Genomic DNA, 12,580 nt, shown 5'->3' with positions numbered 1-12,580 from the left:
TCAGGGAAATATTCGGCATTTGTTTTTTGTTTGTTTGTTTGTTTGTTTGTTTGTTTTTAGAGGGGGACATTGGCTAACTGCACTTATTATCTTCTCCAACTCCATCCATTTACATGCAAATGCCATGATTTTATTCTTGTACTGCTGAGTAAAATTCCATTGTGTATATATGCCACATTTTTTATCTATTCATCCACTGAAGGGCACCTATGTTGGCTCCATAGTTTAGCTATTGTGAGTTGTGGTGCCATAAACATTGATCTGGCTGTGTCCCTGTAGTATGATATTTTTAAACCTTTATGCTTAGACTGAGGAGAGGGATAGGTGGGTCAAATGGAGGTTCCATTCCCATATTTCCAAGGAATCTCCATACTACTTTTCAAATTGGATGCATCAATTTGCAGTCCCACCAGAAGTGTATGAGTGTACCTTTTCCCCACATCCTCAACAACACTTACTGTTGTTTGTCTTCATAATAGCTGCCATTCTGACTGGAGTGAGATGATATCTTAGAGTAGTTTTGATTTGCATTTCTCTGATTCCTAGAGATGATGAGCATTTTTTCATATATTTATTGATTGCATATCCTCTCCTGGAAAGTATCTGTTCAGGTCCTTAGCTCACTTGTTGATCAGGTTATTAGTTTTTTCATCTACCAGGATCATTTAAGTCCTCTTTCCTGGACCACAGATGCTTCATTTGCTTCCTCATATTGTGAAGCTTCCAGCTTCTTGGACTGAGCTGTTACCAGTTTCCCAGTGTTGCCATCCTGTAGGCAAACATTTGGTGACTATTCCTCCCATGATTATGTGAGTAAATATAATAAGCTCCCTTCTGTATACATATGTACATTTTTTATGTATTCTATTATTCTGAAGAATCCTAAAAATACAGGCATATTCTCAGTGTCTAGGTCATATAGCATCTCTAGTAATATTTTTTTGAAAATCCCCCTTATATTTTTTTTAATGTTTATTCAAATTTATATTCCTGGCAAGAATGTCCAAGTGTTTCCTTTTTTGAATATCCTCTGCAGTATGTGTTACCTACCAATATTTTGAGTATTGAGCCCACAAGCGTGTGGTTATATCTCATTGTGATATAAACTGAAATCATAAAAGTTCCAGAAGAAAATGAGAAATTTTTTTGTAATTGGTTTTGGCAATGGTTTTTGATAGAACATGCTTAGACTGTGCAGGGAAAAACAGCTGAGACTATATAAAGATAAAAATTCTTCTATACAGCAAAGAAATCAATCTATGAAATGCAAAAGTAGACTGGGATAAAGAAGACTGTTTCTAGCCCAATGTCTGAAAAACCTCAAAATCCAAAATATAAGAAACTTACACAACTCACCAAAATTTTATATAAACCCCTCATAACCTAATTTAAATATGGTCAAATACTTAGATTCTGCCCTAAAATTTAAAAAAGTGTGTAAAGACATGTGAAAGTTACTCAAGATCACATATTAGGCTACATAAAGTGATAATTTAGCTTTTCTGCTTTATTTGTCTCACAGTATTATGAGTGCACACTCTCCATCCTTTACAGGGCATCTTGAGATCAATTGGCAAAATGCCAGGTTCTCATTTTCCTACATTATGCTTCCTCATTACTCCATCTTAATTGCCAAGAAAATCTCAAGTCTGGAAAACAACAAAATATAGATAAATTGCTAGATAATCATCAACTCTGAAAATTACTTCAGAAATCAATAGAATACATTAGTAGACCCAGATGTGAAGAAATATAAAATAGACCTACAAATCAACATTTAACTTTACAACTGCTCATAAAAATACTTGCAGTTAAGCTGATATGGGAACACATGCCACTAGTCTTGACTACCATGAGGCCACAGCAAGAGGAGGATTTAGGCTAAGGAATCTGAGGCCAACCTGGCAAAAACCCATCTCTAAAAATTGACCTACCAAAAAACCAAACATTAATCAAATTTTTTAAAAGGAGTCTTCACGGGTGATTTCTATAAAACATGTAATAAGGATCAGTAACAATAATTCATGATCACGTCTAAATGTAGAAGAAGAAAATTGACTAATTCATTCTGTAAGGACACAAATACCAGCTAAAACAGCATAAGAACGGAAATTGCAGACCATCTTTTTATACATGTTGATGCAGATATTCAAAACCCCTAGCAAACTGAGAACAACAACAAAAAGAATGATTGCACTGCATGACCAAGAGGGACATTGTCATATGGGAAGTTTCCAAAAATCATTTTGATAGAGCAAAGCTTTTGGCAAATCACTTACCAAATTTCTATAAAACTTATGGCCAATTATGACCAGAGAAAAATTCTGTTTCAATCCACTAAAGGGCAGCTATGAACTGTTTTCATATTTAAAGGTGTTAACTGAAGTGTTTCACAACTTAGTTTTAGAAAAAGAAAAAAAAAGTATGCTTTTCTGACTTCTAACTTTTGTTTGAGAATATTAAACAGGATTTTCATCAAAAATCAAATAGCATATGCAGATGATACTATTATTTCTATAATGTTTCTAAGCAATTTCCATAAATTAATGAAACATAACAATTAGTTCAATAATGTCATGGGTTAAATGGTCAACATTAAATCATTTAAATTAATTACAGTAGTAATGAACAGTGTTAAAATAACAAATATAGGAAAAATAATCTAAATTAAAGTATTAACAAAAGAATGGTTCACTGCAAAGTAAAAAGTAAAGGTGAAAGTAAAATGCAAAAAAGATCATGGAAACAAAATGGGAAAACTGTTAATATTAAATGATTAGAAGTTTCATTTTGGGTTTTAAGGGTTGATGGACTTCCTCCAGACTAGCACTTGGCATGAGGTCGATCTTCCTCCTCCAGTCTGGCCTGGCACGGTGCCAAGGTTCCTCCTCTGGTCTGATATATATTCTATATATGTCAATTAAGTTACTAATTGTGTTATTGAGCTCTATAGTCTCTTTATTCAACTTTTGTTTGGAAGATCTGTCCAGTGGTGAAAGAGGTGTGTTAAAGTCACCACAGATCATGTTGTGGTCAATTTGACTCTTGAACTTGAGAAGAGTTTGTTTGAACATAGGTGCGCCATTGTTTGGGGCATATATATTTATGATTGTTATGTCTTGTTGGTGTATGGTTCCCTTGAGCAGTATGAGATATTGTTCTTTATCTATTTTGATTAACTTTGACTTAAGTCTACTTTATTTGATATATGTATGGAGACCCTACTTGCTTTCAAGGTTCATGTGATTGGTATGTTTTTACCCAATCCTTCACCTTCAGTCTGTCTTTTTCTGAGTCTCCTGGAGGCAGAATATTGTTGGATTTTTAAAATCCAGGCTACTAGCCTATTTCTTTTGATTGGTGTGTTAAGCCACTAACATTTAAGGTTACTATTGAGACATGGTTTGTATTTTCAGCCATCCTTGTTTATTTTTGCTACTTGACTTGAAGTGTTAATTATTGTATAATTTGTAATTGGTATCCACATATAGGTTCCAGAGTTTTAATTGGACATGTGTAGTGATCAAATCAGTGCAATTTCTACCTTCTAAAATATCATTTTGATGTTTGAAACCTCTGAACTGTTTTTAGAATGTCCACAGTCTAATAATTACTTGTACAATTCAAACTATGTGCTATAAAACCTAAGAGTTACTTTTCCCTCTTAACTGCTTTTTGGCACTCTTTGCCAACTGTCTCTTAAAACAGATATTAAAAGCTTTTCTCATTTGTGGTTCTTTGTGATCAACTTTTTCAGCTTAAACATATGAGTGAAAACATACAGGATTTGTGATATATGAAAAATCACTAGAAAATGTCTCCCATGGTAAATCCAGATAAAAAAGAATATAAATTTAAAAATTGTAAACTATAATCCCAGTGCCTTGGGAGGCTAAGACAGGAGGATGATGAGTTCAAATCCAGAAACAGCAAGGCCCTGAGCAACTTGGTGAGATGCTGTCTCTAAATAAAATACAAAATAGGAGTGGAGATGTGGCTCAATGGTTGAGTGCCCATGAGTTTAATCCCTGGTACGCCCCCCAAATATATTAGGGTTCACATTTAATCACTAGTCCTTAGTTATTTTTTGGTGATATATATATGGCATATGCCAATTCTTATGAATTTATTTTATGTAAGTCAAATATTATATAAATATCTTTATAGTATAAGCTTAAATTGATCTATACTATCATGTAAAAAATAACTTAAAAATTGTTTTAGGTGAGGCTGAATACCTGCAATCCCATTGGCTAAGGAGTCAGAGGATTGCAAGGCCAAAGTTCAGTAACTTAGCAAGATTTTCCTCCAATATAAAAAATGGCTGGTGATATAATTTAATGACTAAGTGCCCTGGGTTCAATCTGTGGAACAAAGGAAAGGAGGAAGGTTTTAAAATTGCCTTGTCTCAACAACAAAAAAAATGTAAAATTTAAAACCAAAAACTGCATTCTATCACTATTCTGTAACACACAAAATCTGCTTTGATTCATTTTAAACATTTGAATCTTACACAATCCAATTTTTCTAACACTCAATAACTGACATGTTTTAATCATGTGTGTCTCCAGGCCATTGGATGAATTTAAGGTCAATGTAGCTGAGGAATCTGCAGTCATACAAACTGGAGTGTGCAGGTGCCATGAATTTGCAGAAATAGTCAAGAACTCATGGATGGGTTGTTCATTGCCTTGAGACTGTTGGTAAATTATTTTCTGATGATAAATTTCTATATCAGTATTGGGAAAAACTTAGACCCTTTCCTGAGAGTATGCTTCAAACAAAGGGACACAATTTCATGCAATAATGAGGAGAACTAATCTTCATACAGGTAGTGGCCAGGAGAAAGCACAGTCTGGTCATTCTGCTAGCTCCAGTTTTGAACCACAATCATCACTAAATAATGTGCATCAAGTATATATGATTAAAATTGTGTAAATGTACCATGGAAGTGTTGTGAAGAAATATCTATAGTAATGTCCATGCTAAGGTACCATTGTTGTTAAGAAGCATCCTGGAGAATGGGAATGATTCATAGATGACTGAAATCATGAGCTATGTACCTTCCCAGCTGTGCAGATTATGCCTCACACAACATAGCCCAGGAGATCATGAGACATAACACAAGCTCTCTGACATCAGGGAGGTAATCTGAGAAACACCCCTCAAACAAGGGTCTACGGAGTGGTATTTCCAGCTTGGTCCACAGATGCCCTATTGTACTGGGCACTCATGTCCTTTATGCACTGGAGAAATCAAGCTGCCCCCTAGAGTGGGCATTCTGTGTGGAAGGATATGCAAATCACAGGGAACCTAACACAGATTTCTGAAATAGGTTACATTTGAAGAATTCACAGATGGTAAGAAGAAGTTAAGGCCAAGTGAGGAGATGAGAAAAAACAGATCACACATGAAAAAGAAATTAAAAAAAATATTAGAAGTTTTGTTTGTTAGAGCTGATAGTAATGACTCCCTTTAGTATCTGGATCCAGGAAGGAGTCATGTTAGATATGGTGCTGTCAATAAAGTCAGGGGTGGCTCTATGATACATGCACCATCATCTGTGTTGCAACCATCTTGTGAGGACTGCTCAGGCAGTGGACACGAGCTGGTGGTCAGGACAGAAGTAGAGAGAATTATAGGAGAAGGACACCCCACTGTAAGTTAGGGTTATTTGGGTCCTCTGGGTGGGCACATTCCATGGTGAAAGTGAGAGGAAGAAACATGTCTTCTCCCATATGCAGTGTGAGCACCATCCTGTTCATAAGGGATGAGGAAATAGGATCTGTCACCCCTAACAACACCTGTGCAGAATTACAGCTTGGGGTGGTCCTCATCTCACAGCTCAGCTTTACCACTACTGCCAACCCTCCCCATGTCCTCTTGGTATTCACTAACAGACAAAAGGGAGATGGAGAATTGGGACTGGTCTTGATTCAAGCAAGTGGGCTTGGGACTGATGTCAGCCTGGGCAGAAATCTCTTACTTGTGGCTCTTTATGTGCTGAGAATCTATGAAGAGCACTAGGGAGAAATTACTGACACCTCAGAGCGGGGGACACCATCACCCAGAACCTCTGCTGCAAAACACACCCTCCAGTAACATGATGAGCAAACCCTGGGCAATACTTGACTGAATGAATGGCAGCTCTTTTTGAGAAGTAGATATGAGTACCATGGCTTGCTTTTGTAAATTGTCAGGGTTTTAAAATACAGCTCAGGATTCACACTTATGTCTATAATATTTATATTACTATCATTTTAAGTTTCTCCTGAGAAAGGCCACTATAAGAGAAATTGTTCTTTAAAGTCAAGAAAAGAAGAAACCCCAGAGGTGTTTCTCTGTGGGGACAGGTGCATGAAGTACTGCATACAGGGCATATGTTAAGGGTGTCTGTATGGCAGGCCACTCCCCATGCTAGGCATGTGAGTGGCAAACTGCTTACCGCATGGGCACAGCTCTGGGCACGAGGCCATGTGTTGCAGTCCCACTCTTTGATTGTTCACTGCAAGGACAGTAAGCAGACATTGTATTGGTGGCTGTCTATATTTTGCTTAGGCACTGCCTGAGTACATATACATGGTAACTGCACAATAAAATCAGGTCTGCTTCCTGATTGGTCTCTGGAGGTCTTGATTAGAGACTCCACAGCCACACTCTCCTCTACTATGTTCTGTGGACATCCTCAGGGATAAGAAAGCCCATGCACTTCTCTGCAGAACCCAAGCTCTCATTACTGGGAAATCCGTAAGATTCTGCAGGAGGGTCCATTTTCCCTGACTGATATTGCGATGGAAGAGTCAAGGTGTGCTTTCAGTTTTCCTTCTTTATCTTGTTCTGTGTGTCTTCGGGTCACATTTATCTGTGCATGCTAATGACATGAAAAATTGAATTTTGGAAAAAAATCTGAAACTGTCCAGGGTAGGATGGATTTCAAGTGTCCTGAATGTTCCTCTAAGCAAAATTGAATTTACACATTTCCATTATTAGAAACTGCAAAAGGGTTTTAGTGATTAAAACAGAATAGACTAATACATAAAAATATTCTTCCGAATTCTTGTGAATTATATTCACAAGCCTGTAATTTGGCACCATGTTTTGGAACTTACCAGCACATTTATTTGACTTTCTACAATATTCAATGTACTTCCTTCTGATCACGGTCCCTTGTTTGACATTTACCAACTGAAAGTTCTTAATCATGTGAGATTCCATTCTATAAAATGAGGTTTTGGACATAGAATCTCATTTCCCTCTAAAGATTTCAAAATGTAAAATTACTCAAACAATAATTGTTCTATGAGTTATGAAGATTACCAAAGCAAGATTATCAATCAAAATATTAAAACTTATTAATTCCCTGGTAATAAGTATACAAATTAGTAGTGTTTAAAATCTCTACATGACATACCATATGTAAGTTATGTCCCATGAAGTTATTAAATTGAAAAATGAAGAAGTAAATCTGACATTCCTATTAGAAAAACTGACTCATTTTAGCAGGATCTCAAAGAATCAAACATCTTTAGAAGACAATATCCTCATTACACCATACCGAACATGGTCCTCTGGGCTCCAATAGTCCTAATGAGCTCAGAGGACCATGTTCTGTATGGTACAATGAGGATATTTTCTTCTAAAGATGTTTGCTTCTTTGAGAAGCAAAGAAGCTACTGGGAAACCTCACTAGTAGATTGAATTTCCTCCTCCAATGCCCTTTTTAGAATCCACACTAACTCTGCATCTGAGGACACAGAGGTACTTTGTCACCTGAATAAACTGAGCAGAGCAAAAACACTTGTAAGTTGTATGGAAAGGTTGTGTTTAAGTTCTGTAACTGCAGATTTGTAATTTTAATGTCTGTAGAAAGGCAAGAATTTCCCACTGGAGAACACAGAACTGTGGCTTCCCCAGTGGGACATGTCATCTCTCTTAATTTTATTGTCTTCTCTGATGGATAACAGCAATCCAAGAGATCTGGGCTTCAAACTCTTAAAGTTTCCTGGACACATCTGCAAAAGGATCTTGATTGAGATCATTTTCTCATGTTGATAAGGAAACTTAAATTACTCTAATTCTGGTCCTAAAATCAAATTAGTCCAAACCTGTTCCACAACTTATAATGCCTCTAATTTGATGTGAGGGACTCCTGGCACCCCCATAATTTCCCTGAAGCCCTGGAGTGTGATGGGCCCCTCTTTCCTAGTTTGCACATGGAGCACACCTTTTTGGGGGTAGTGATGGTTTGGTATGTCATCCTTTCAAAAGTGACAGTCCTGTGGCTCAAGCTCTAAATGAAATATTAAAATTAAGAAAAGAAGAGGAAGAGCTATAGGTCACATGTTGTAGAAATCACAGGCAGATGGAATCTAGTCAGAGCCAAGTCAGAGTCCGAGCTGCAGTCCACTCCAAGAAGCCTACATGATCAACTCCACCGTCTCTGAGAGAAAACCATGTAAAAAGCAGGCTCAGTCTCCTGGGTACTGTATATAAATATACATAAAAGCATTAAAGTACTATATTAAAAAGGATCCCCATTTTCTGAAGTCAAAAGAAAGGACAGTTATTTCAAGCAGACCCACTTATGTTCCAGTTGTAGAAATCAGAAGATAGTTCTTGAACACTGCCATTATCAACATGTGGAGGTTTAGTACAAGCATGAAAACAAATGAAACATTTGTTTTTTTTCTGGAGGTAACTGGAAATTTGGACTAAATGGAAATATATAAAATGAAAACTAATATCCTCAGGCAGAAATTCCACATGGATGGGATGAGGGAGGTTGGAAAACTGAAGACAAAAGTCACAATAATTGCCAAAGCATGAGACCTCCAAAGACACATGAGAGGGAAACATAAAACAGGAAAAGGGTGCAAGTCATTGAACAAGTATTTCAGCATATGAACAGTTAGGAAAGACACATCAAGGGTGGATGAAAAGTATCCCCTCATGCAGCCCCCATCCTGGACCAGCCACATGAAAGTTTTGTGCCTCTGGTGAATTAGGATCTGCCTTACTCCCTGGCATAGCCCATAAATCACCAAAGTGCCACCAGGAATACTGTCCTTCATATATACTCACGTCCTTGGAGGATTCTGAATGAGCCATGGCAGAGTGTTGGCCAGTACTTCCAACTTTGTGGAGCCAAGAAGATATCTTTGGAGAGGTGCAGAATTTCAGACCACACATTTGTAATGTGTACATGCTGTGTAATTAGGTGTTGTTGATTCCAATCTCTTTTTAGCCAGGATTTTTCATAGAGAGGAAAATAATTTCATCTCTAATTGTGAGGATTAGGCCAAAACATACTGAACAAGTGGGTTCCAACCAGTTGAAGAACGCTCTCTGGGCAGCTGGACATGGTGGCAGATGCCTGTAATCTAGGCACCTTGGAAGGCTGAGGAAGGAGGGTCATGAGTTCAGAGCTAGCCTCAATGAAAAAAATTTACTAAGCAGATCAGTGATATCCTGACTATACATAAAATAAAGATAGGGATGTGGCTCAGGGGTTGAGTGCCCCTGAGTTCAATCTTTGTCATCATACCCCCCAAAAAAGAAGAATGTCTGGGGAGTGAGTCTCAGGCTTTGGATTTATAACAGCTTTTAAGGTTGTTCTAAAGTGTAGAACTAGTATAGAATAAGTGTTATGGGCTAAGCTCTGGGTTGGATGTGTATGCATTTGAATCCAGGCATATATATATATAATAGATTTGATGTTAATCTATTGATGGAATATTTCCTACACAAGGCATGTATGTACTTTATTTAAAGTCTGAAATAGTAGATTTGTATTTTAAATAATCTGCAGCTACATATTGAAAAATAATGATCATCAGAAAATCATGTATGTGAAGCTAGATCATTTCATGACTCTTTAGAACATGTAGATCTATAAGGCAAGGTAGTAAGAGAAACAATAAAACTGAAACATTCATGAACTTCGGATGCCATTTAAAAATCTGAGGTGAATGTTGGTCCACAATCTGACTTCCATAACAAGACCCCTACAGCACAAAAATTAAAAATCAAGAATAAATAAAGAGGAGAGTTTCAAACTAAAAAGCTGCTTCTCAGCAAAAGAAACAATAATGTGAAGAAAGAACCTAGAGATTTTATACAAATCTTACTGCACATAATTCAGAAAAAGCACTAATGTCTAGGGTATATAAAGTACTCAAAATTAACACAAACAACAACAACAAAAACCAATTAACAAATGGACTCAGTAACTGAACAGACAACTTCACAGAAGAAATATAATCCATTAACAAATATATGAAAAAAACATTCCACCTATCTTCAATTAGGAAAATGTAAATCTAAATTACTTTAAGATTTTATCTCACTTCAGTCAGAATGGCAATCATTAATCATACAGGCAACAATAAATGTTGGTGAGGTTGTGGGGGAAAAGGAACACTCACACATTGCTCATGAGATTGACTCCAAATTGGTGCAACCACCATGGAAATCAGTATGGAGCCGCCTTGAAAAGCCAGAATGGAAACATCATTTGACCCAGTTATCCCTCTCTTTGGACTATACCAAAAGGACTTAAAAACAGCATACTACAGGGAAACAGCTGCACCAATGTTTATAGCAGCACAATTCACAATAGATAAAACATATAACCAAACTATGTTTCCTTCAACAGATGAATAGATAAGTAAAATTATATATATATATATATATATATATATATATATATATATAGATAGATAGATAGATAGATAGATAGATAGATATAGATATAGATATATAAATTTCCCCCACCAATGGAATATTACTTAGCTTTAAAGAGGAATGAAACTATGCCATTTGTTGGTAAAAGGATAGAGTTGAAGACTATCATGGTAAGTGAATTAAGACCACCACACACACTCACACACACACAAACACACACACAAACACAAACGCCAAATGTTCTCTCTGATAAGTGTATGCTAATTCACAATGGGGATAGGGAAGAATAGTTACTGTAGATTAAATAGAGAGGAGTGCAGGGAGGGGAGGGAATATGGAGATAGAAATGATAGTAGAATGAAAGAGACATTACATATAATACATAATATATATGCATGCTAAAGCATGCAACAAGGGAGGGGGAGAGAATAGAAATTCAGTGGATTAGACAAAGTTGGATTGAAGGGGAAAAAAGGAAAATAGGAATACAAGTGACAGTAGAATGAATCAGACACAACTTTTCAAAGTTTATATATAAATACACCACCAGGGAAGGTCCACACTATGTACACCTCAAGAATGGAATGCTAACTAAAATGAGTTTTACTCCTTGTATAATATGTCAACATTTGCTCTACTATAATGTATACCTAAAAAGAGTAAGAAATTTTAAAAATGACAAGGGAAAATTTGTATACTGTAAAGGTTTGTGAGTTAAAATCCCTTTAATGAATGGTAATGTCATTAAGGTTAAATAAATGTATAAAAGAGTACCTTGAGCCCATACAAAACAACAATGTTAAATAGAGTTGCCCAAGTCAGTCTGCACAACTAGCTATAATCACAAAATTTTTTGTTTACAACTCTTTTCTATTTGTTTTACAAAGCAGCACAAGAACAATACTTACAAGTCGAGCAGAGAGGAAACATTACATAGCAGTGCTATGAGTACTATGAATAGTGCTGTGGGCACTCAAAGAAAGCATTCTCAATTTCCTCCCACATGCAATAAAAAATCATGCAGTTGAAAGATACACTAGTTACTGATTAGATAACACATACATGTGTTTGTGACATTCAGTATGTGGGCAGCTGCTCAACTTCGCAGGTCAAATCCAATAGATAAGGAAGACACTCTCTTCACACAAGACAGTGTTACCTTCCCCCAGGCTTCAACACCTTTGGCAGCATCCAATGGGGGAGCAGTTTAGAAAATTCTGGAATGTACCTAAAGACATTTCGTCATCCGGCTATGATGCTATCAATTTGGACCCATGGTCCTTTTCAGTACTTTTTAATGTTTTTCTGTTTTATCGGTTCTTCTTAGATATACATGACCTTAGAGTCCATTTTGGTAAAATTATCCAAACATAAAATATACCTTATTCTCCTTAGGACCACATTGCTGTGGGTGGGCATGACGTGGGGATTCACTTAAGTATTTTCATATATTTAAATAGGAACATTATGTTTGACACCTGCTACTGTCTTTCCAGTATTTATCTCCACCCCCTTCCTGTCGCTCCCCTTTGTCTACTGAATTTCTCTTCCTGCCCCCCACCTTCCTTGTGATGTAGATAACACATGTTAGGGAAAATATGTAACCTTTGGTTTGGGGGGATTGCCATTAGCATGATAATCTCCAGATCATTTTTTACTGGCCAATGTTATGAAGTCATCCTTTTTTAAAGCTGAGTAATATTCCACTGTGTATATATACACCACAATTTCTTTATCTATTTATCTGTTTATGGGCATTTAGGCTGGTTCTGTAGCTTAGATAGTGTGAATTGTGCTATCATAAACATTGATGTGGCTGTGACCCTGTAGTATGCTGATTTTAAATCCTCTGGATTTATGCTGAGGAGTGGGATAACTGAGTCCGATGGTGGTTCCA

The sequence above is a fragment of the Spermophilus citellus genome (assembly GCF_964194105.1).
Source record: "Spermophilus citellus genome assembly, contig: SCAFFOLD_53, whole genome shotgun sequence".
Classification (NCBI taxonomy): domain Eukaryota; kingdom Metazoa; phylum Chordata; class Mammalia; order Rodentia; family Sciuridae; genus Spermophilus; species Spermophilus citellus.
Note: the sequence above shows the minus strand (reverse complement) of the source record.